We start from the raw sequence: 27,001 nt of genomic DNA on the forward strand, positions 1-27,001 counted from the left end.
AAAAAAAGGAAACAAATTAAAATAACAAATTACCTGAACCTGAATAAAGCTATTAAGAAATCTTGTCATAAAGAGAAAAATAGCTATATCCAAAACGTCTGTAAAGAAATAGAAAGACACTCCAACTCTAATGAAACAACAGATTTATTCAAGAAGGTTAAGGATATAACCAAAAAATTCAAACCAAAATTTAATATAATTGCTGAGGAAAACGGCAAGATCTTAAATGACACTAATGACATAGACAGAAGATGGAAAGAGTATTGCATCGAGCTTTACAAGGACTTAGCTATTCAACAAGAAGATGCAGGAACAATGGAAAACATGGAAACAGAACAGGAGATCCTCAAAAGTGAAGTAAAACAAACAATCAAAAAACAAAGGAAAAAGAAAGTCCCAGGTTCTGATTGAATACCAGCTGAAATGCTGAAAAACCTTGGAGAGAATAATTTATGCAAGAAAATCTGAAAGACTGGAAGATGGGCAAATGACTGGACTAGTTCCACCATTATCTCAATCTACAAAAAAAAAAAAAAGGCAATCACAACAACTGTGAAACCTACTGCACCATTGCCATTATCTCACATACCAGCAGAATTTTACTACACATTAAGGAGAGATTACAAAGTTTTATAGACTATCAGATCTCAGAAAAACAAGCAGGATTCAGAAAAGTTTGAGGACTAGAGATCATATATCTAACATCAGTCAAATAATTGCAAAAACAAGAGAATTCAACTTAAGTCTTTATCGATGCTTTACAGATTACTCCAAGGCCTTTGACTGCATGAGGTGGGATATCTTATGGAAAATCACGCAAGAATCAGGAAGGAATACCAAACCATCTAATAACTGTTAATAAGATCTTATATCAAGGAAATCAAGCAACAGTAAGAACCTGAAACTCATTATCCCCTGCATTCCAATTTGAAAAAGGATACATACTCTCACCATTACTATTTAAACTTTACAGTGAAACTATAATGAAAAGATCTCTAGAAAAGTGGAATGGAGGCATTAAATTAGGTGGGCGAACAATCACTAACCTACGATATGCAGATGATACAGTGATGATAGTAACAAGTGAACAGGAATTAAAATCCATCCTAAATCAATTAGAATGGGGAAGCTTAAGCCAGTGTTTATAAATAAATCAAGATAAAACCAAAATAATGATTTTAAACAACACAGAAGAGATAGATATAGAAGGAATTGAATTTGTCGACCATTTCAACTACCTTGGAGTGATAATAACAAAAAAAATGGATGTAAAAAAAGAGATAAGAAGAAGAATAGCACTAGCTAAGAAAGCGATGACTGATTTAAACAACACAGTCTGTCTTTCCAAAAAGATCTGGAAAGACAGGCACATCTCCAAAAAGACGAAAATTAATCTTGTAGAAACCTTAGTTTTTTTCGATCTTTCTCTATGCTTCTGAGTCTTGGACAATGACAAAAGATGACAGAAGAAGAATTGAGGTGTTCGAGCTCTGGTGCTGGAGAAGATTGTTAAGAGTGTCTTGGACAGAAAAGTGAACAAACAAAAAGTATTCTAGAAGAACTGAATATCCACACCACAAGACTGATAAACATAATTGAAAAGAGAATAGTGCAATATTTTGGACACATATGTAGAAGGGAAGGCAACTGCCTGGAAAAAAAATAATCATCCAGGGTAAACTGTGTGGTAAAAGAAAAAGAGGAACCCCCCCCCCACAACAGGTGGATTGACCAAATATCAAGAATCACTGGACTTAAACTAGAACAAGCAATAAGAGAAGCACAGGGGAGAAAGTAATGGTGAAACATCATCAGGAAGGTCACGAGTCCTCGGGCATGAGGAGATCCGAGAGAGAGACATATATTAGAACCAAACTGCAAACATAAAAATTGAAAATGAACTGTCATAAACTTTCCAAATGTGGTATGGTGCAAGGAAAAAAAAAAAAACTATTGAAATTTGACATTCCCTTTCACTACACACTATGAGATATGCTATTTGACTACATACACATTAATAGAAGTGCATGTATACAGCATTATATTTAGCTGTAGTAATGATGCTGATTGGAAGAAAAGATGTTTATTGTTGAGCATTGTTTTCGTTCATACAGAATTTTCAGAACAAATGGTCTAAGCTTATAACATGTTTGTGAGCAGTTTCTTCGGCATTTCTGTAAGGATGTGGTCTTGTTTTGGGAAGTTGCCAAACATATGGCGTTCTGTCAAAAAGGGACTAATGTTAAACTATATGGCTAGTGGTGGTTATGAGAGACTAAGGAGTCATCTTCAAACAGTGCTATGGCTTGAGAAGTTACAAGGAAAGAATGTCAGCACTGCATGGCAAGTGGTCAGAGATTGCTTGAGGGTAGCAGTGTCAGACTGCATACCCAAGGTGAGGACTAAGCTGAAATTAAGTGAATAAGAATGGATATAAAGCAAGAGATGCAAAACAAAGAAAACATTATGGAGGAAATATAAAGAAAAAAGTGATCAGTATACTCACGAGCAGTACAAAGTACAAGCAAGAAGGGAGACTAGCATGGTAAGAAAGGCCAAATCAGACTATGAGAGAGACTTAGCCAAACAGGCCAAAGTAAACCCAGAAGAGTTTTTTTGTTATGTCATTGTTCCTGTATCTTTACTACCTGTAGTTGCAACCTCTGAACACATAGCTTCAACTAGTTACAGGGAATCAGATATACCTTCAGGCATAAATGACTTGGTTTCTGAAGCACATCCTATAAATGAACCTACACAAGAAAATGAAAGATCAACTGCTGGAATCTTCCAATATCCATCACGACCAATCTGAAACAGTTTTTTGCTGAACATCCATTTCAACTACTTGATGATCTGCCATTTGATGCTTGTTTGTATGAGAGGAAATTTATGAATGACTCGATCTCAAGAAAATGGCTAACATATAACAAAGAAAATAGGTGCATGTATTTCATACTGCTTGGCCTTTGAGTCTCCCAATACTTGTAATCCATCGCCCTTTTTGTGTGGCTTTAGTGACTACAGGCGTATTCGCCAGAGCTTGGCTTTACACAAATTGACAACAACACGTCAGAAATTTTCAGCAATTTATCAGTGTGGTTAATGATCGCAACTTAGATAATTTTTTTGCATCTTCACTAATTAAAAAAGAAAGAAGTGTTGAAGCAGTGGAGTATTGTCATGAGGATTATAGATATCATAAAGATGTTAGGCAAGCAAACAAATCCTTTTCAAGGTCACAGAAATGAATCGACCTACACTCTGGATAATGAGTTCTGAATCTTGGCAATTTTTTAGTTACAGTGCAGTTGATGCAAAATAAGACCCCATTATGGCAGCTCACATTTCTGCAGTACAAAACAAGTCTACACAAAGAATCAAATTATTAAAACAACAAGGAAAGGCTCAAAGTAAAGGCCGTGGTGGACTTGTTACATACCTGAGTAATGTAACACGTTCACCACATGTTAATCCAAATTATGGAGAATATGATAAAAGAAAGAATTAGTTGTGAAGATTCTCAAGCAAAATATTCAAGTTGATTCAACACAAGATAATTCATCCATCAATCAGTTTAGCATTATTATTCGGTATGTGCTTAAAGGTGTTATCCATGAGCGACTACTTTCAGTTGTGCCAAGAAATGATGGTACAAGACAGGGACTTTTTCATCTATTGACTGAAACATTACAGCATCTTAAAATTGATCCCAAAAAATGTTTATCTGATAGTACAGATGGAGCTGCAAGCTACCATGGCCAGTATAATGGCTTACAAAGTAAAATTACTGATGTGGCTGATCAACTTGTTCATATATGGTGCTATGCCCATGTCTTGAATTTGGTGACAACTGAAACATCAAAATATTGCATGCCTGCAGTTTCTTTTTTCAATTTGCTCCAGAATTTAGCTACTTTTGTGAAAATATCATTCACGGGAATGGCTGTATGGATAGAAGTTGTTGGAAAACACCTAGGACAAGAAAAAATGAAACGATTAAAGCTAATTGGTGAGACAAGATGGTCAGGAAAATCCATTGCTGCCACAATTATATTTGGACACTTTGATGATGATGCTGTTAGTACTTTTGTCAATCTATTGATATGCTTATCAATGATACAAGATTCAGACAGGTTTGATGCAAAAACAAAACATGAAGCAAATGTTTTACTTCAAAGTTTTTCAAGTTTGAAACAATATTAACACCATTTACTTACTTGTATATATTTTGAAAATTGGTGAGACAAGATGGTCAGGAAAATCCAATGCAGCCACAATTATATTTGGACACTTTGATGATGATGCTGTCAGTACTTTTGTCAATCTATTGATATGCTTATCAATGATACAAGATTCAGACAGGTTTGATGCAAAAACAAAACATGAAGCAAATGTTTTACTTCAAAGTTTTTCAAGTTTGAAACAATATTAACACCATTTACTTACTTGTATATATTTTGAAACTACAGTCCCGTTATCAACTTATTTACAGACAAGTGGTTTAGATATGTTTACTGCATGGAGTTTAATAGATTCAGCTACAACAAAGTTGAAGGAACAGACAAGAACATTTGATAACGTTCACAGTAAGACATTGGAATTTATAAATAAATGTAATGACAAGATTTCACAGTTGAATATAGATGAAAATGAAACATTGGAAAGTGACTCTTTGGAAACAGCATTGCCAATTAAGAGACAGAGGAAGAAGAAAAGAATTACAGATGAGCTTATAGATCATGAAGGAAATTCCTCAGATTCTCTAGCTGATTTTTGGGTAAATGCGTTTAACCTAATAATGGACCACATTGTCCAGTCACTAGATTTACGCTTTGTACAACACATAAAGTTGTATAAAGATTTATCCTCCTTGGACCCAGCAAAGTTTAAAACTGTTGTAGAGATGGGCCTTGAAGATAAAGCATTGGAAGGTATTATTAAGCTGTTTCCACAAATCAGCAAAGATCAAGTAATATTGGAATTGCTTTCTTTTGCTTCGAACTTTGATGTATTAAAGCTATTGATTAATGATGGTGAGAATGTGGATTCCAGTTGCAACAAGTGTAAAATTTGTAGCACTTGCCCATCGTGTGTACTAAAAATTCTGGCATCCAACAGATGCCAGAATGTAAAGGAACTACTTCATGACAAGGCATATGATAACCTTTATGAACTTTATAAAGTCATCTGCACACTATCACTCAAGTCCAATGTGAGAGGACATTTTCAAAGCTAAAGATCATAAAGACAAGGTTAAGAAATTCATTGTCTGAGGAGAACTTGTAATCATACATGTTGCTATCCATGTAAAAGGAATTATTAAATGAATTGGATGCAGAAGCAATTATTAACAGATTTGAAAAATGATCCAGTGAATTCAAACGATTGCTCTTAATATAGTGGACTGCATGAAATATGCTTTTAAACTACTTGTTAATGTGTAAAATGTAAAGTACAAGCAAACTATTTAAAAATATCCTCCATTTATTTAAAATTAAATTTTTTTTTAAAATTCAATTATTATAATCTGTATTTACATTTAATATCTACTTTATACTGCCAGTAATATGTACAATATATGTGCACTGTAATTACTAAAAAAATATACATTTATTTTGCAAAAAGTTTAATTGTACCTTTTTTCCACTTATGTATTTTTTGAAAATTTTATTTATTTCTTATAAAAATTAAATGATAACCTTTGAGTAGTGGGTGGGCCCCCTTTGTCTCCTCGCAGCAAATATTTTTAGACCCAGTCTGACTCTGTATATATCTACTCTATAATATAAAATTATAAACTTTTTTTGTAACTTTTTTGTGTCACATTTTTTTTTTTTTTGTCATTGATGTCATTCTATTATAAAAAGCTAATAAATTGCTAAGGCAGGATTGACCTTTAACAAAAAATTTGTTGGCCCCTATAGAGTATCATATCCTAATCCACCCATTCTTGCATTTTGTCTTTAACCAACTTTTCCAATACTTTTACACCACTCCCGAGATGGCGATTGGCCTGTAATTAACTACTGCAGTTTTAGAGCCACCTTTATGTAAAGGAACTACTTTGCCTTCCCTCCATTTCCTAGGGACCTTACCAGAGTTCAAACTTAAGTTAAATAACCAAGTAAGAGGCGTTGACAATTCCTTTGCACATTCACGCAACACCCAAGCTGATATTCCATCTGAACCTACAGCAGTGTTTGCATTTAAATTCTGCAATATACTAACTACCTCTGATTGCTTAACTTCAATTCTCGCATTAGTTATTGCTACAGGTATAGAGATATTCTCATTTGGGTGATAGACTTTTGAAAAGTCATCACTCAGTAACTCTACTATTACATCTGAATTGGTCACCTCGATACCATCAGCACCCATTAAGGTTATCCTTCCGAAGTCATTTTTTCTTTTACTTGCCACCTAGCAGAAGAACTCTTTGGGATTACCCTTGATCTCTTTGGCTAAGGTCTTCTCATAATCTGATTTAGCTTTTCTTACTATGCTGGTAACCTTCCTAGCTTGAGCCTTGTACTGCTCAAGGGTGTACTGATCACCTTTCTCCTTGTAAATTCTCCATAATATTTTCTTTTTTTTGCAGATAAAGCTTGATACTACTATTCATCCATCTAATGCCTACCTTGTTTGCCTTCCTGACCATGGAGACACAATCTGATATTGCCTTCCTCAGATACCCGCTGATTTTATCCCATGCACTACTAACATCTTTCTCTTGCAATATGTTCTGCCATGGGACTGCTGCAAGCTCACTCCAAAGCTTGTTATAATTGCCTAACTGGTAGTTCTATATATATCCCTTCTTAAGAGAGAAATTCACAAATTTTGCAACCTCCGAAGTCAATACCACATGATCGCTCTCACTAATTGGGGGTAATGAGGACACCTTACTTATGCATATATCCTCTGAACCAATGACCAGGTCCAACACTCTCACACCATATGTCCCTTCAGTTATGTGCTGTTTCAAGTAATTAACCCATAGAAGATGTATGAATTCCATTTCATTTTTGCCACGTGATATTTCCTCCTTCCAATTGATATCACCATAATTAAAATCCCCCATAATAATCACTAACCCTGCACTCATTGCGCTAATTTGCTGATGCATGAATTCATTATCACCCCATATGCCCACTGGCCTATAGCAGCAACCTACTGTGTATTTGGTTGTGTTGGTCACTATTTCACACCAGATGCCTCAAACGATAGACATGTGAATGACTATCATCTTGATATACTACTTTCTTTGGCTGCAATTCATCAGCTATCATCAACAGTACTCCTCCCTCGCTCTATCATCTCTATGCTTCCTGAAAATACTGTACCCATCACATTCAATTCCAGTGACCACATCTTCTGCTGACAGCCAAGTTTCACTAATGCCTACAACTTTTGATGAGATTGTACTGACTAATGTCAAAAATTCTTCCCTCTTATTTCAAATGCTTCTTACATTTGTATACAAAAATTGCAGATTCCCTTTAGTTCTTGTACCAGCTTTAGAACTGATATACATGTCACTAATTTGCGTAGTCCCATGCAGATTTTTATCCCCTCTGCAATTTATTTCACGAATAAGGATCAACAATTATATAATCACTGTTTAAGTTTCTCCCTCTTACACTCAATCTTTTCAATTTTAGTTTCCCTGCTCAATTACTTCAACTTGTTCAGAAAACAGTAACTTCTTCAATTGCTTATGACCTTCCATGTTCAGATGCAACCCACCTCTTGCATACAGCTGTCTTTTGCCTTCAAACACACTCCAGACATCAACAAATTCCAGACCTCTTTTTTTTGCACATTCTTGCAATCATATCATTCATTATCATCGCTCGACTACTTAACTCATAATTGTTAAAATGAGGCAGCACACACACACACACACACACACTATCCTCCCTTTGACACTTTTCTTCTTCACGATATCTAACAATGTTCTTAAATCTTTTGCTACCCGATTTATACTACCACTCAGGTCATTTGTACCCACCATAACTATCATCTTTTCTGCATCATGCCCTCTCTTTATTGCTAAAGCCACTCTCTCTAATGTTCCACTAGCCACGCACTCCCCAGACATACCGCACTCCATACCCTTAATCATAGAATCACCATATATTTTACCACTCATAACATCATTCAAGTCCAAACAAGAGTCACTCACGGCCTCATTTTCTATGCTACTCAGCATGACTCTCCCAGTTTCATTACTCAACACTCTTTTACTTACTCCCACACTCTCACGACATCTCGTTTCTTCTAGATCTCTTGTGCTTTCATTCTGTTGACTCCCAGTCAGTCCCATACTATTTATTTCTTCATCAATCACTAAAGGCTCTCCCATACTTAATCCTGTTCTAGTTACTTCAGCTAAAGCAATGGCGTAGCTAGAGCTGTTGCCGCCCAGGGCAGTCCCTGAGTTTGCCGCCCCTCTCAATACACACCAAAAATATTACAAAAAGTCAAAACGACGTATAGGGAAATAAATTACAACACTATGTCAAACTTTAATTTCATCATTCTAAACTGTTATTTTTCTTTCTATTCTGTTAGCAAAATCGTATATGACATTGGTGGAGTCTATTTCATAGTGATGTAGGTAATTCTTAATCAACTTTATTTAGAAAAACTCCTCTTACAACTAGCAACACTTACAGCAATTTGGAGGAAAATTTGCAGTAGTATTACAATCTTTGAAACTGAGTTCTCAAGACTGTATTTTAGAATTAACTGCAAAATTAAAGTGCCGCCCCCCTCCGCTATCTATGCCACTGAGCTAGAGTAATCTCCACAGTCCTAATTTCTCTATTCAACCCAATTAACTCGGTTTTAATTTTCAGAAACCCCTTACTGAGCACTTCCAATTCCTCTTACAAAAGATGGTCATTTTTAATTTTCCCGAATTCCTGTCGAAGTTCATCCGCTACGGTCCCGATGTCTGCTTTCATGCCTAATCTCTCCAGCCTATCCCGACACTTCTCACATACGTTAATGTTTTCATTCTTCTCATTTAGCCAAACAGTCCACAGATTCTTCACATTCCTCGATGCATACATATAACAGGTTCCGCAATGCATCCACTGCGAAAAATCCAACGCAGAGCCAGACTTTCGTAGAGAAGTTCTGCGAGCCGCTGATGTAAGTTTCTTGTTGGACGCCATCTTTAGTCGCTGAAGTAATGAAACAAACAGCAGCGAAAACACAATATATACAACCGAATTCCAAACAATAACACCACTGAAGGACACTTGTATCTAATCGAAGCACAACTATACTTTAATTTAAAAACATGTTTTACAGCACAACTCAACACGACCGCCATGTTCACTAACGACACGTCAAAAATAATTAATGCCAGCAGCACCCAGGGTTCCCAGGTGGACATCCTCCCAAGTACTAACTTGGCTCAGGTTTGCTTAACTTCGGTGATCAGATGAGAATTGGTGCTTTCAAATAGATCTGGTCGCTGACACATTTTATAATAGTGACAGCAGAATTGGATAAAGATCATTGCTACACCACAATACTGCTTGACTTTTCTAAGGCATTTGACAGAATACTGCGTGGAAAACTATTATGCAAACTGGAGCAAATGGGAATAGATATGAGGTTAGTAGCGTAGATGGGGTGAGTGAGGGTTGATGGACAGAGAGTAGTATATGGTGGAAGGGAATCTAGGAGAATGATGGTGACTAGTAGATTACCTCAGAGTTTGGTACTAGGTCCACTACTCTTTAATTTGCATATCAATGGCATAAGGAAAGATTTAAGAGGGATATTCAGTTGTTTGCTGATGATGCCAAATTGGGTAGAGCAATTGTTAATAAAAGTGGTGTAGATATCCTGTCGGATGATTTAAATAAATTGCAATTGTGGACAAAGGATATCAGTATAATCAATTTCCTGATATGTACCCCTAAGGGTGGCAGACAGACACCAGAGAGTAGTATATGGTGGAGTAGAATCTAGGAGAATGATGTTGACTAGTGGAGTATGGGCAAAGGATAATGATTGTCTAATTAATGTTGCAAAATGTAAGGTTATGCACTTCATGTTGAAAAGACTACATATGATGTATCATGTTGATGTTATTGGTTTGCATGAAATGATGAGGCTAAGAACTTCAGGATAATGGTGGACAAAGAATCGAAGTTCAGAGGGCGTATTGCAAAAGTTGGTAAAGCAGCTCAGCGAATTAATTGGATGTTGATAAAACATTAACAAGTAAAGATAAGAAAGTTATTATCCCTCTTTATAAGGCTATGATTCAGCCACATCTTGACTGCTGTGCACAGATTTGATCAACTGGGTTACTTGATGGAACAGGAGGTAGTCAAAAAGATTCAGAGATGAGTGACTAAGATGGTGACAGATTTGTTGCATACTTTATGAGGGTAGGTTGAAAATTTGTGGGTTAAAAAGTTTAGTTGATAGGTAGAAAAGAGGGGACATGATAGTAGCTCTTAAGATATTAAAGGGATTTTATACATTTTATGCAAGTGAAAATTTTCAATATATGAAAAATAGTCAGAGATCTAGGGACTATCTGTGGAAGTTGTGTAAGAGTGTGGTTAGTAAGGTGTGTGACCAGGTTTTTTGTGTGGAGAGTGGTGAGTGAGTGGAATGAATTGCAGAATGGGTTGTGAGTTCTCTGATGGTGAATGGATTCAAGGAGAGGTATGATAGGACTTATGTGTATAATTGGTTAATCTGGGTCTACCATAGTCTCTGGACTCCATGGAGACACCATAAAGTAATAACAATAATTTACTAAAATTCAGATTTTTGTAAAACCAAAATGCTAGCAGTAGGCAGAATTAGAGAAGTTAATGAAGTGGAAGAAAAGAAACTGGAACAGGTTAAAAATTGAATTAAAGTATTTAGACACATTGATCACAAACTGGTTAAATGAAGACACTATTAAGCACAGAATAAATCTAGGGTGCATCTATTATGACCCAAACTTTCAAAAATATGAAAAAATACACATCTCTCCAAAGAACTTTAAATCAAAGCATGAACTCAATGGTGGTACCTTGCAGTTTTTTATGGTGCAGAGATTTGGGTTATCAAAAACGGAAAAAAGAATGAAAGGCTATGAAAACAAGTTTGATGAAAATATGTAAAACATCATGGAATGAAATTAAACCAAATCAGTAGAATTACACGTATAAAAATAGTATTTTTTTACAATTGCTTCTGTATATGGTTAAAATATATGATGATAGCCTTCGCTCTGGTAACCGAGATGTAAACAAAACCACATGACCAAATGAATGGTACGTTATCTACCTTACCAGAAGCGGCATCATTTGCCATCAATGCCAAAAATTTCTGGCATTGGGAGATTAATGCCAGACATGAAAGATGTGATGGACAAATTTGGAATGGATGAGAAAAAAGAGCAAAATGCTTGTGGAATTCTGTACACATAACAATCTAACATACAACAAACCCACAATCATAATGAGACCACAACCACAAGCAGATACATTCAAACTTTCTCATCACTTTCCTCTGAACAACATAGTATCATTAAAACACTAACTAATAGAGCCTATAATCTTTGTCTAGTGAATCCTCTTACAGCAGAACTTAATCAAATAAACCCCACCTTCTTATTTAAAGGCTACAGTTCCCACAGTATCAAAAAATAATCAATCCTTGATCTTCTTTTCAGAAAGATTTTAGAAATGCTAGCATCATTCTCTATGCCTGACACACTTTAAAAAAAAAAACCAGTATATTAAAGAAATACAATTTCTGCAAGGCTTTCAAGCCCACCAAAAGCTTGTCACCCTTATACATTTTATTAAAGATCATCTCCCTCTTCTATCTGTGCATGAAGTATATAAAGTGCCTTGTTCTTATGGCGACTCAGTGAATGAGATAAAAAGTTAGCCTACTATGGACTGACAGGAAGATCAGCTAACATCCACTTAGACGAACAACAACAACAAAAAAACCATCTGCAGTCATGACTATGATCAATTGAGCCTTGCAGACCATGCTTTAGATACAGTTGATAGAATCAATTGGACAAAGAACACCATGCTCTATTGCAATAAATTTAGAAGAGAAAAACTATTTTTGGAAAAATCAGTGTAATGTAAATAAATCTGATTGAATTAAACTTCCCAAAATATGGGAAACACTAATACTTCAAGATTCCAGTTTACATCCTAGGCTGGCAACATTCTGCCTAGTTAGGACTAGTCTTTCATCCACATGTTTCATTTAGTTTTGTGTTGCCTTTGTGTGTATTAATTTTCATATTGTTATCCCTGATGATGTCTCAGTGAATGAGATTAAATATTGGAAGAATTAAATACATTTTTAATCCTTCCTTAGTGCTGTTTCACTCCATTCTGTCTCTAACAATAGTTTCAAACAGCACTTAAGCTTTATTACAATACCTCCGTGTTGTCCAATGACTCATTACGGGAGACCCAATCTATCAACACAGTCTATCATACCTCTCCTTTAACCCATTAACAGAAAAAGCATTCACAACTGACTCTGGAAAACCCATTCTACTCATTCAAAAACTTCCAAGCAAAAAATCCAGTTTTACACTCCTAATGACCACACCTTTATTCAACTTCCAGGGATGACCCCTTGTTCTGGTCCCTCTAGCCAAGTGCTGAAACATATCCCTGCATCTATCCTATAAATTTCTTGACATTAAACTGACACTTATTAATTGCACCCAATATATTGACAGCCCATTTAAATTACCCTGTAAGCTCTCCACATTGTCTTGATTAACTATTACTCTTCTTAATTTCATATCATCAGCAAACAACTGAATATTTCCTTTCAGGTTATTTCCTATATCATACTTCGTGGCATACCACTAGTCACCCCAGTGTCATATCCATCCCCATTTGTCCTAATTTGTATAACAGTGTTACAAGTGGTATTCTGTCAAATGCTTTTGCAAAATCCAGCAAAATCATCATGCAGCCATTTCCTTTATCCAACTCAGCTGTTATTCTATTATAAAAAAAAAAAAGTTAGTAAATTACTAAGGCATGACCAACCCTTCACAAAACTATGGTGACCCTCATACAGTATCATATTTTTATCTACCCTTCACTGAATTCTCTTTTTTCCAATTTTTCTAGTACTTTACCACCATGCATGGGATACTGATTGGTCTATAATTTGCTACTGTAGTCTTAGAACCTCCCTTATTTAAAGAAATAATATGCCCTCTAACCACAACTTGGAACTCTACCACAGCTGAGACTGAAAGTCAAAGGTTTTGCCAGTTCGCTTGCACATTCTTGCAAAACCCTAGCTAAATACCCATCTAATCTGACGGCTGTATTTACATTGAGATTCTGCAATATACTAAGAATCTCCAATTCATCAACCTCTGTTCTCATATTAGTGTCTATCATTCCATAGGGTAAAGCAGTAACCTCACTAGGAAGATATATGCTTGCAAAGTGGTCACTCAGTAACTCAACTATTTTATCCACTTCTGTCTTCTTGTGACCATCATCACAAATTAAGGATAATTAATCTTTCATAGTCATTCTTCCTCTTACTTGAAACATAATGAAAGAACTCTTTGGGATTTCCTTTGGTCTGCTCAGCTAAATTCTTCTCATAATCTGATTTTGCCTTACCTGCCTGAGCCTGTACTGTTCATGAGTTTGATGGTCACCTCTCTCTTTATATACCCTCCACATCATTTTCTTCTTCTGCAGCTCGTGATTAATGATATTATTTATCCATCTAACCCCTACCCAATTAACCCTCCTTACTCTATGTATACAACATAATACTGCTTCCTCTAGACGACCCTTAACTATATCCCATGCGCTGCTAACATCCTTACCCTGCCGTGTTTTATGCCATGGTACAGATTTAAGCTTCTTTCCAAGCATGTCATAAACACTTTCCTTGTAGTTCCACATTCTTGATGGAATATTGCTCATGTTTTACAATATTCCAGTCAAGGGCAGCATGATCACTTTCACCAATTGGAGGCAATGTTACCTTAGTTATTGATAGCGCTCACATCCATTACATGCTTCTCTCAATAATTATCTCTCAGCATGTATAAATTCTATTTCCTTTCTGCCATGTGATCTTTCTTCCTTCCAGTCTATATCTCCATAGTTGAAGTCTCCCATAATAATCACTTGACCTGTACTCATACTAATTTAGCAATGCATGTCTTTGAGATCATCTGTGGAATTCCCTGGCCTATAGCAACAACCAACTGTATATTTTGTCTTACTGGCCTTAATCTCACACCAGATTCTTCAAATGAACAGCCACTCTCCCACCTGTTTCCTATTCTTTTTGGTTGCAATTCATCTGTTACCATCAGCAGTACTACTTCCCCTTCCTATCTTCTCTATCTTCCCTGATTTTTAATCTGATTTTTGTTTCATTTAAATAAATGAAATATAAAAACAGATTATCATTTACCATTATAGAAAGCACACAAACACAGGAAAATTCCTTCATGTTATCTCACACCACCACCACCCCAAGCAAAAAACAGACCTCATAAAAACCTTAAGGGATAAAGCATAGCATCCCCAGTACAGAAGAAAAACGGAAAGAAGAAATACAATACTTAACACAGATCCCAACTGAATGGTTTCAAAACTAAGTTAATTAAGAAAATTCTCAATACAGCACCTACAAGAAACTTAAATAAACAACAAGACTTCAAGAACACAGTCACCCTTCCTTATATCAAGAATGTCAGATAAATTAGCCAAACGTCTCTACAAGTATGACATAAAAGTGACTTTCCTACCACTTGAAAAGATATCAAAATCTCTTCATCCTCCGAAACCTCCACACCACCCAATGAAAAAACCAGGAGTTTACAATATTCCCTGTTCCTGTGGCATCTGCTACGTAGGCCAGATGGGGAGATTGCGAGAAATCCGCATGAGCGAACATTAAAAGGTTGTACAAAAAAGAGAGAACATAAGTCTGGTTTGGCATTTCACACAACTTCTACTGGTCACGATGTACTCTGTCACAGAACAAACATGTCCTACATTGATAAAAACTGTTTCACAAGAAAATTCAAAGAGGCAGCAAACATGATTAAAATTCCTACACAATGCAACAAAAATCAAGGCTTGATTTTAAATCAAGTTTGGTCAGCATTTATCCAGCTCAGACCTCAGACAGGGTGAAAATTTTACCCAGCTCAGACCTCAGACAGAGTGAAAGTGAACCACAGAACACGACATCAAATAGCATTGTTTCCAGCTAACACGTATTAACGGTTGTATAGATCTGTTATTCAGTTTTTTAACGAACTGTTTTGATATTCATAATACCAACAAATGAACTTGTTTTTTTTGTAATTTCTTATAGTTTGTGCTTTAAACTGTAAAGTTTAAAAAACAGTCTTTTTTAATACAAATGTGGTCACAAAACCGAAATAATTCGATAGAACTTCTTAACCACAGAAACCTCCGCACGATTAAGTTTTCAAACTTTTGAAAATATCTTGTAGAATTCACCAGTTAAGCATCTGCTCTGGGAGATTTTCCTAGTCACTTTATTGCATTATTGCATTCCGATATTGTAATGAGGCATCAATCTCTCCATCCGCTATTCGAGTTATCTGTGGTAAAAATGACAGGAATTTATTTCGTTCAATGGTATCACTCTCTTTTTCTGTGAATAGAGCGTAAAGTGTCTGTGAGACACCTTCAGTAAGTCTACATCTTCTTGGAATGTTTTCCCTTCATAATGCAGAGCATTTATCCTTCTTCTTTCGTTACTCTCTTTTGAATGGTCAGCCAGTGGATGTTTTGCCTTCATCATTTCTACAGCTTTTAAACATGCCTGTAGCCATGCATCTTCTATTTCTTTGTATTGAAGTTCTTTTATTTTATTTTGTAATTGATTTTTTCTTTTGCTTTTACTTGTCTCTTTGTTCTGTCTGAGTAGTATAGGCTAGATAAATTATTAAGATCTTCTTCCTGTTCTCTCTCTTTTGCTGGTTCTTTATTCTACTTCCTATTCGAATAGCTGAACTTTTGATATTTAATTTAAATGTTTTCCACGCACTGATTGCATTTTCATGTTTTACGGATTCTGCTATTATATTTTCTACTTATGTATTAAATTCACTTTCTTCTATTAGCTTTTCATTGAATTTCCATAATGGAAGGTTCTGATTAATAAATGTTTTTAGTTTTTCTTTTTTGGAAATACTGAAGTATAGCCTCTACCATGTGGTGATCACTGAATATGACTGGAGTCTACTTAATGCTCTTTACTTTGTCCTCTAAACTTTAAGTCTCTGTCTACCACCACCCCTAAATCCTGGAGTAGTGCCATCAGTGTGATACATGCTTTGTAAGTCTGTCCTAAAATGCATAACTTTATATTTCTTTACATTAAACTGACACCCATTAACTTTTGCCGATACTGACATCCAATTTAAGTCATCCTGAAAGCTCTCCACTTCGCCTTGATTAACAATTACTCTTCCTAATTCTCATCATCAGCAATCAACTGAATATTTCCTTTCAGGTTATTTCCTATATCATTTATGTACAAATTAAACAGCAATGGTCCCAGTACAGAACCTTGTTCAGAGCTGGGAAATAGATGACATACCTGTTTTTGTCTCGATTCTGCCACTCCATATATACCACTTTCTGATATCTGTTTAGCAGCCACTGTTATCACACTTACCAGCTGTTATCCACTTATCCACACTTATTCCTGGTTATCCTCCATAAAGGATAAACAGTAATTACCAGGTTCAATATGATTGCCTCCCTTCTTAATTTAGACAAACATTAAGTTGTTCTGTTGAAAAATAACCACAGGAATACCAGTCTTACATCACCCACAATAAGCATAAAAAATCTGATCTGACACATTAACAAGTAGATACTGAGCATAATATCCTTTGGTTTAATATTCTCGAGGGCATATTGTAAAGGTGAATAAAAATAGTAAATTAGTACAGTTAGTAATAAGGCCCATGTGGACTACTACTACTACTATGCATAGCTCTGGATTCTTTTTGATGAGTGCCGGCTTGGTTGGCTGAGTAGTTAGCATATCCACTCTCCACCCAAAAGGCTGTGGGTTCGAATCCCGCCACGGGCATGGATGTTTGTGATGGTCTGTGATACTAGTGGTGGTGGTCGGTGGTAGATGGCGTTGGTGTAGATGATGAAGGTAGATGCGGTTGAAGACGAAGCGCTGTAGAGTAGGTGCCCTCCCTCGATGAGTCTTTGGACTCCCTGGAGGTGTCATGTAATAATAATAATAATAATAATAATAATATTCTCTTATCCACTTATCCACACTTATTCTCTTATCCACTTACCAGTGTCATATCCATTCCCATTTCTTCTAATTTGCATAATTCCATGTGGTATTCTTTTCAATGCCTTTGCAAAATCTAGCAAAAGCATTGTGTAGTCATTTCTTTATCCACCTAAGCTGTTATTCAAATTATAAAAAGTAAGTAAATTACTAAGGCATGACTGACTCTTCACAAAGCCATTTTGACCTACATACAGTATCATATTTTTATCTATGCATTCTTGAATTCACTTTTTTACCAATTTTTCTAGTACTTTTACCACCACATCTGGGATAATGATTGGTCTATAATTTGCTATTATAGTCTTAGAACTTCCCTTATGAAAAGGAATTATTTTGCCCTTTTTTTCACTCTCTTGGAACTCTAACGGAGATGGGACTTAAGCAGGTGTTAAACTGTGAATGAAATTATTCTGTATATTTTGTTTTTCATTCACATTTAACATTGTATATCATATATTAATCATAACTTGGATAAAAGTTGTTTATTATTCTTTTATTTAAGAATTATTATTTATGTATTGATTCTGAATTTAATCAACTATTATTTAATTGAACAATTATATGTGTATAATTTAATGTAGCTTATATATATGTTGTAACGTAAATTTTATTATTGTTATTTATAAACGGAATGAAAGAGATGATTAAGTAACTCTAACATTTTATTTATTGTTTTTCATTAACTCAATGTAGTGGTATAGCATTATGTAACGTTAATGCAAATGTTTACGTTTATTGGTTGTCATGGAAACGCATAAAGTAAGAGAGCGCGAGTGGAACAGAGCGTGAGCTTCGATAACTGGAGGAGAAAAAAAAAACGATAAAAAAGAAGTAGAGGAGTTTTGGATTTTGAAGCGGGAAGAAGGAAGGGTACAAGCAAGAGAGGTGAAGGTAAATAAAAGTTCTCAAGGACAAAAATTCATGGAAACAGTAAGTGAGCAAAGATGAAGTGAATCTTATAGTTGGCTGAAAGCAACAGCAGTGGTAATAAAAGGAAATTAATGCCGTAATCGGATAATTAGAGAACTGGACATTCAATGAAGAATTCTGAATAAATCCAGTCAGTCTAGAATTACGACTTATTTCTATACTACCATAAAAGGAATTGTACGGAGTTTACTAGTTGAAGAGTGATAAACAAGAATAATTAATGTCCCTATAGTTGTTGTCTGGAGTTATAAAGCGCGATTAATAATGTTTTAGTTATAACCTTGGAGAATTCTTATGTGTTTCGCAAGTGTAATAAATATAATTTGAAAGTGTGCTCACAAAATATTGGAAGTACTGAAGATTATTTCTGGTAAGGACAGTCATATTAGTTTATTTCAGTGTATGAAGATTTGAGTATTAGTTCCATTGCGCTGTTTCTAACATTAACTGTAGCATATCATCGAGGCTGAGAGTTGAAAATATAGTTACATTGAAATGATATCTACCATGATTAGTGCCTGTTATGAGTTAATCATAGAGCGTAGCTGAGAGATACATGGAAACTGATTAAATAAGAAATTCAATTGTAATAAATTGAGTAAAGAAACTTTGTGATTCTGAAACTGTGAATTTGTATGTGAAAGTTTGGAAGATTGAATTAATATGAATGACTTGACCTGATGTACTAACTTGACTGAGTTGTCATGTTTAGAAGTGGAATTCATGTATTTGTTATATAACCATATATTAAAGGTTTTGTTTGTTAATTTAAATATTGTGTTTGCCTGAGTTCCTTTTTATTGCACCGTTCATAAATATTCTAATCTTGCAGGAGCCCGTGTGAAAATTAAATAATTCGGCCTATATAAATGAGGAGACTGCTAACTAATTAAGAATTGATCCCACTATTTTATATAGACTAATCTGAAAATAGGGTGGTGCAGTGTAAATATAAATTTCCCTACTTTTGGATCAGTGATCAATTTGCAATTAGTTGTTTTATTGATAAGAGTGATTTATAACAAGATGGCGGATTAGAAGAGAAGAAGAATGCCACAACAAAATGGCACAGTCGACAGGATTGTGATTTAATTGAAGGGGAGTAATTTAACTACCGTAAGTTAAGAAATTGAATTTAGTTCTGTGATGATAATCGTAGAAATACTCCCTGAAAATTTTTAGAAAGTAAAATAGTAAAATCACAGTGAACTGGTTATAAACTGGAATCAGGCAAAGATAAAGGTTTGTTTTAAAAAAAAAAAAAAGAAAAAAAAATTGTATTACTTAAATTTGTAATTCATTAATCACTATGGCTGTTACATCTAGTTCTGAAATGGATGATAGTGAATTCTTTCGTACGGTGAACCCACAACAGGTTTTTCCCCAATTTTCTGGTGAAGAATCAGATGATGTACTATTTTTTTTACCTATGTTGAAAAACTTAGAGAAATAGCAAATTGGACTGACTTTCAATTGCTAGTTTTAATCAGAAGTAAATTAGTAGATAAGGCAAAGACATTCTTATATTCTTCTCCAATACTTTGGGAAACGTTTGAGTATTCAAAATTTAAGGAAACTTTATTGTCTCAATTTTGTAAACTGAGAAGTGTAGGCCCTAATTTATGGAAATTACAGAGAGTTGTTCAAAAGGATAAAGAGACTGTTACTGATTTTCACAATCGTTTATTGACACTAGCAAACAGTTTGAATGTTACTAATGAAGATAAACCTCACTTAGAATGGGCTGTATTCCAACAGTTCCGACAAGGTCTTAGACAAGAATTAAGAGAAACATCCTATAAAAGGAAAATTTCCACCTTAGAGGAGTGTCTCAAAAGTGTCAAGGAAAAAGAACAAATATTAGGAGATCTTTATCCCTCGACCAATGTAAGTTTTGTTAATGTTGTGAATAAAACTGGTTGTTCCTTAAACCAATCAGAGGTTGAAAAGGGAAATAAAGATGAAAAAGGAAAAGGAAAGAATATTGGAGAAAATTCAAGTAGTGTTAACTGCATAACTGAAGGTAAAGAGCAATTTGACAAAAAACTGATGACGAAAGTAAAAACCCTAATTCACCAGGAAGTAAATAGATTAAATCAGCCAATAATGGATAGTCTTGATGAGGTTGTGAAACAATTATCAGCTATTACCTTGAAGTCTCAAGAAAATCAAAACCCCACTACTAATAAAATTAATGAGATGATTAAACATGAAGTAGAAAAACAAAGTCAACCCATTTTAACTAGCCTAGATAAAGTAATTCTAGGACTAGATAATGTTAGACAACAGATGTTCGTTATCCCTCAATCTAAAACAGAAGCAAAACAAAGAAATCCTCTTAAATGTTATAATTGCAACAAAGTTGGACATTATGCCAGGAATTGTTTCCATAACAAGGAAAACTGCTATAACAACAGATGGAACTCATAATTTGGATATGTATCCCACAGAAGAAATAGCAGAATTCAAGAATAGCAAGCACCTAATGAAAGAATGATGAGAATTAGAGGAGATATCCTGGGCTCTAAACGTGACATCTTATTGGACACAGGATGCAATGCCTCTACCATCAGAATGGATTATTTCTTAACCTTAAAGAACAAACTATGGAGGAGCACTGCCAAGCTGAGACAACCTGTGAGAATTACTTCTCTTTCAGATTCAAAATCTGGGCATATGAGAAACTTCGAGCAAGGATATACCTGCCAGAATTTGGACTATGTGTGTGGCAAGATTTACTTGTTGTCCCCACTACTTCCAATTTAAGCTCCCACATTATTTTAGGAACAAACTTCTTAGCCAGGTATCATTTCTCTTGTGATTTTTCTAAAAGGGAAATATCCCTGATGAACAAGAAGAGATACACTAGAAGAAATGAAATTCTTGATTATGATAAGAATAGGCATCAGACAAAGCAGTTATAATTGCCATATGAATTGGGACCATCTACTAAAGAAAAGTCATCTGTAAATCAATTATCTAAAAAGGATAGTGATGCTAATGCTACTGTACAAAATCAGTCTGAGACACAGCTTATCACTGATAAACAACAAGTGGTAGTACCCAAGCCTGAATCAGGAGTTGCCACTAAAAATAAACTAACAGTTGAGGTCAATTTTGCTAAAGTGACTAATCTACATAATGGAACAAATCACCAAGTTGTGAGACAACTAAAACTTCACAGTAGTAATAGAGAACATGAATTTAATTCGGAAGAGACAATTCCATACTACAGATATAGAAGATACGCTAAGATTGATAATGGAAGTAACAAGAAAATTGATGAGAAAGTGAATGAGAATAAATGCACAAGTCTTAATAAGGAACCAAGTTTTGTTCAAACTAGGTATTACTTAAGGAATAGAAAAGGAATTATGTAGATTAATTCCTCCTGAAAAGAACTTATGTGAAAAATTTTTCTTAAAAGAAAAATTTTTCAAGGAAAGGGTGAGCCTATGTTAAACTGTGAATGAAATTATTCTGTATATTTTGTTTTTCATTCACATTTAACATTGTATATCATATATTAATCATAACTTGTATAAAAGTTGTTTATTATTCTTTTATTTAAGAATTATTATTTATGTATTGATTCTGAATTTAATCAACTATTATTTAATTGAACAATTATATGTGTATAATTTAATGTAGCTTATATATATATTGTAACGTAAATTTTATTATTGTTATTTATAAACGGAATGAAAGAGTTGATTAAGTAACTCTAACATTTTATTTATTGTTTTTCATTAACTCAATGTAGTGGTATAGCATTATGTAACGTTAATGCAAATGTTTATGTTTATTGGTTGTCATGGAAACGCATAAAGTAAGAGAGCGCGAGTGGAACAGAGCATGAGCTTCGATAACTGGAGGAGAAAAAAAAAAAAACGATAAAAAATTGAAAAAGAAGAGGGCGCTAGTGGGTCAAGCGCTACGGACGTGTTTTGAAGAGCTCCTGATTCAGATAAATTTTACTAGGAATAATTAAGTATATATGCGTAATTGTTTAAGTAAGAGCGGCTGTAAACGTTGTACGCTACCGATATTATTAGTGTGGGTTTTTTTTTTTTTTTTTGCTTAAACTAAATACGAAAACGTTAATATTTGACCTAGTAACCTGCAGAGAAAAAAAAAAAAAAAAAGGCGGCCGCATTGTCATTCCATGATTTTAATTTGCATTTCAGTCGGTTCGTTAAGTGTGAGGTCTGTTATATGTATTCCTTCGATTACATAAATGATTTGTGGATGTTTAGTGCGGATGGAAGAAGGGTGTGTGCGAAATGTGACCTGAACAAGGAATTGATGAATGCGAATATGAAGTTGATGACAGAAAGTGCTAGTATCGATTGTGTCGTGAGTGCATGTTTGAAAGAGAAGGATGGTGGGTAAGACAGGCGAAAAAATGTTTAAAAAAATCAGCATAAAAGAAAAAGAGCGATTTGACAACCGTAACGGATGTTAAAAGGGACGAAAGTGAGGTGGAAAGAAACGAAATTGAGAGAACGAATGAAAGTAGAAATGGCGTGATGCAGAAATCGCAAGTAAAAAAAATCGAAAGAATGACTGATGGCGAAAGTTGGACGCATGTTGGAACGAAAGTACTGAACCAAAGAACGATGAATGACAGTAAAAGTGAGAAGAATGATAGCAAAAGTTGGACGCATGTTAGTCCGAAAGTACGGAAACAAAGAAAGATATGAGAGAGTGAAAGTGAGAAGAATGATAGTGAAAGTTGGACGTATGTTGGACCGAAAGTACGGAAACAAAGAAGGATGAACGAGAAGGAAAGTGAGAAGAGGGGTTCGAGAGTTAGAAAGATTTAATGATAGAGTGAATGTGTCGCGAGGTTCGGAAGGTGAACTGGATAGGATGAAGCAAGAAATGAAATGGATGCAGAATGAAATTAAGAAAATTCAGGTCAAAACTATTAAAATAAATCATGATGGCATGAAAGAGTTAACAAAAGATGAGCGAGTGGCGTTGTATGGCGACTCCATTATTAAAGGTGTGCTAGAGGATAAAATGCACAAGGTATGTTTTCCAGGTGGTAAAATGAATTGAGGCATTGAATATGAGGCGGGAACGAACAAAAGAGTTAATTGTATTAATTGGTACAAATGATTTGAGAGAGAACAAAGAGCATGTCAAAATGAATGTCAGGAAATTGCTTGGAAAGATAAAGGAGAATAGTGTGACAGGAAGGGTGGTCAGTGTGTTGCCTAGTTATGATTGTCGTGAAATGAGGCGGAGAGCAAGGATTATGAATGATATTCTGGCTGAAATGTGTGAGGAGATGGGAGTACAGTTTGTTAATGTGTGGAATGAGTTTGAGGGACGAAGTGAGCTGTATGGGAGCGATGGACTGCATTTGAGTGGTTATGGTGTGAGTCGCTTGGAGAGACTGCTGCTGGAAAGTGGAGAAGTGAATAGAGAGAATGAATCAGATCAAGAGGGGAGTGATGTGGAAGAGCAGGAGAGTAAGACAGGAGAGATTGAAGGAGTGGAAATGAATGGGGAAGTGAGTGGTATGAGTATAAAAAATGAGAGAATGGGTGTGCAAGAGGAGCAGGGAAACGGGGAGGCTCAGGGTGGACAGGGGTACACAGCGTGAGAAAGGTGGATGCTCCAAGAGGAGGTGAGAGTATGTGTAGGCAGGAAAGTAATGGGATGATCAGGGATCAAAAGGAAACAGATGGAATTGCAAAGGGTTCTAAAATGAAGAAGCAGAAAGGGAAATGGCCCCAGTCCAGCATGGAGAGATCACATCGAGTGAGTGGTATCAGTAGAACTAGCTGTAGATCCAGAAATGAGTTGTTGTGTTTGTATACCAATGCTAGAAGTATAAGAAACAAGGCAGATGAAATGGTTGCACTAATTGCGTGTGTGCACCCAAAGATTGTCGGAATAAGTGAGACATGGTTAGATGAGGATGACATCCTGACAGGAATAGAGATGGAAAGGTACGATGTGTTTCGTGAGGATAGAAGGGGTAAAAAGGGAGGGGGAGTGCTATTGATGATAGAGAAAGAGTTATGCCCATACAAGGTAGAGATGCAAGAAGGAAATGGGGCCAGTGGTTTTGAGGCAGTATGGTGTGAGATAGAGGTGAATAGAATCAAATACTTGGTGGGATGTTGTTATAGACCTGGTAATGTGGATGGTGGTGATAGCGAAATGTATAGTCAAATAAGCCAAGCAAATAAGAAAAGGGTGATCATTATGGGTGATTCTAATTATGGCAATATAGACTGGAATGAAGAGATAGCAACTGGAAGTAAAGAAAATGAGTTTCTTGAGTTTTTGAGGGATAACTACCTCAGACAGTATGTAACAGAGGGCACAAGAGGATTAAGGGTCTTGGATTTGGTCATCTCATCGGAGGATGTAATTATCAATGAGGTATCAAATCATCCACCAATTGGTGAAAGTGACCATGAGGTGATTACTTGGGTGGTTGCCAGCAGTGCAAGGACCCCTGTGAAAAAAGGGCATATGTGGAACTACAAGGGGGGTGATTATGAAGAGCTCAGGAGACAGCTTGCAGGTGTACCATGGAATGAGGAGTTAGCTGGAAAAGAGATCAATGCAGCTTGGGGGATTTTCAAAAAATATTTAGTGGATGCAATGTCTAAATGTATACCACGGGTGAGAAGGTTAAATAAGGTAGGTGTGAGATGGATGAATAAAGAGATTAAGCATGCAATACGGAGAAAAAGGGCATTGTGGAGGCAGCATAAAAGAAGTGGAAGTAACCAATTTCATGAGGTCTACAAAGACCAGGCAAGGAGGGTGACTTGGTTGGTGAGAGTAGCTAAAGAGAGGTATGAACAGCAGTTAGCTAATGAAGCTAAAAAGAATCCTAGGGAGTTCTTTCGATATGTAGCCAGCAAAAGAAAGAACGATTATGGAAGGATGACATTGATTGGAGGAAATGGTATAAAGACAGCTGTTGCAGAATGTGTGGTGGAGATACTTAATGAGCAGTTCATAAAGATCTTTCAATCTTGTGAATGTGACTTCATGGAGAGATTAAGAGCAGTTGATGATGGGGAGGAGAGACTGACTGTAAGTGAGCAAGAGGTGTTTGGGGAGTTGAGTAAACTAGATGTAAATAAGGCTGTGGGACTTGATAATATATCACCGCATATTCTGAAGGAATGTGCCAGAGAGTTGACACCTGCCTTGACATATTTTTTTAATACGAGTCTTGCACTTGGTCAAGTTCCTAAGGAGTGGAAGGAGGGGAAGATTGTGCCACTTCATAAAGGAGGTGATCGAACTCAAGCATCAAACTATAGGCCTATCTGTGTGTCAGGTGTTGTGGTTAAGTTGTTGGAGAAGCTTGTGAGAACTAGGATCCAGAGTTGGGTTGACAACAATGGTATAATCTTTGATGGACAGCATGGATTTGCTAAAGGGAGGTCGTGTTTTAGTAATCTACTTACTTATTACAATAAAGTGACTGCTTCCTTGGACAGAGGAGAAGGATACACAGTAATATATTTGGATTTCGCAAAAGCTTTTGATAGAGTACCTCATGAAAAGTTGACAGTCAAACTAGAGCAGATGGGGTTGGATATTAGATTAGTGCATTGGATTGGAGACTGGCTATCTGATAGGTATCAACAAGTTGTGTATGGGGGTGCAATATCCAGGAAAAGGAAAGTCACTAGTGGAGTGCCTCAGGGATCTGTTTTAGGGCCATTACTATTTAACTTGTATATTAATGATATTGGCGAAGATTTGGATGGAGATATTCAGTTGTTTGCAGATGATGCAAAGTTGGGACGAACCATAAAGAGTAGTGAAGATGTTGTGGCCTTGCAGGAGGACGTGAATAAATTGAGTGATTGGGCAAGCAAATGGGGATGCGAGTTCAATGTTGCAAAATGTAAGGTTTTAAAATTTGGAAAACAAAGATGGGATTCAGAATTTATGCTTGGTAAGAATATATTGTTGGAAGTAGAGGAAATAAGAGATCTGGGAGTGATAGTGGATAAGGATCTAAAATTTAGGGGTCACATCGCCAAAATTGTGAAGACAACACAAAGACTTCTGGGAATGATGAGGAGGACACTGACGTGTAGAAGTAGGGAGATTCTTGTTCCATTGTATAAGGCTTTGATTAGGCCACACATGGACTATTGTGCCCAGATTTGGTCACCTGGTTTTCAGAAGGATGAAGAGGTGTTGGAAAGGGTCCAAAGGCGACTGACTAAGGTAGTTTCTGACCTCTGGAATGTCGAGTATGAGGAAAGATTGAAAAGATGTAATTTGCAGAGTCTAGTGGAGAGAAGAAAGAGGGGAGATATGATAGAGACCTACAAGTTGGTAAGGGGTTGTTATAGGATCAATGGTGGAGAAGTTCTACAGAGAATAGTGGGAGATCAGGGGAGAACCAGAGGTCATCTCAGGAAACTGTATAAAGAGGGTGTGAGTAGGGGAGTGAGAGGCAGGTTTTTTTCGTGCAGAGTTGTGAATGATTGGAATGCCTTGACTGAGAGTGTGGTGTCTGCAAGGAGTTTGAATGTGTTTAAGACCCGGTAGGATGAGATGTGTGTGAGATAAAAGGACCTCCTAGATGAGTCTTTGACTCCATGAGGTCTTGTTTAATAATAATAATAATAATAAAAGAAGTAGAGGAGTTTTGGATTTTGAAGCGGGAAGAAGGAAGGGTACAAGTAAGAGAGGTGAAGGTAAA

The 27,001-nt window shown here is 35.9% G+C and overlaps 1 protein-coding gene and 1 pseudogene across 2 annotated transcripts in view; both read right to left on the reverse strand.

The window, feature by feature from the left end:
- LOC150092097 (uncharacterized) overlaps window positions 1–27,001 on the reverse strand; it is a 399,637-nt gene that overhangs the window by 41,800 nt on the left and 330,836 nt on the right. The window lies entirely within an intron of this gene.
- On the reverse strand, window positions 9,377–9,495 carry LOC150092098 (5S ribosomal RNA; annotated as a pseudogene).

The sequence above is a fragment of the Typopeltis vanoorti genome, unplaced genomic scaffold (assembly GCF_054136105.1).
Source record: "Typopeltis vanoorti isolate ZY-2024b unplaced genomic scaffold, IOZ_Tvanoo_1.0 HiC_scaffold_71, whole genome shotgun sequence".
Classification (NCBI taxonomy): Eukaryota; Metazoa; Arthropoda; class Arachnida; order Uropygi; family Thelyphonidae; genus Typopeltis; species Typopeltis vanoorti.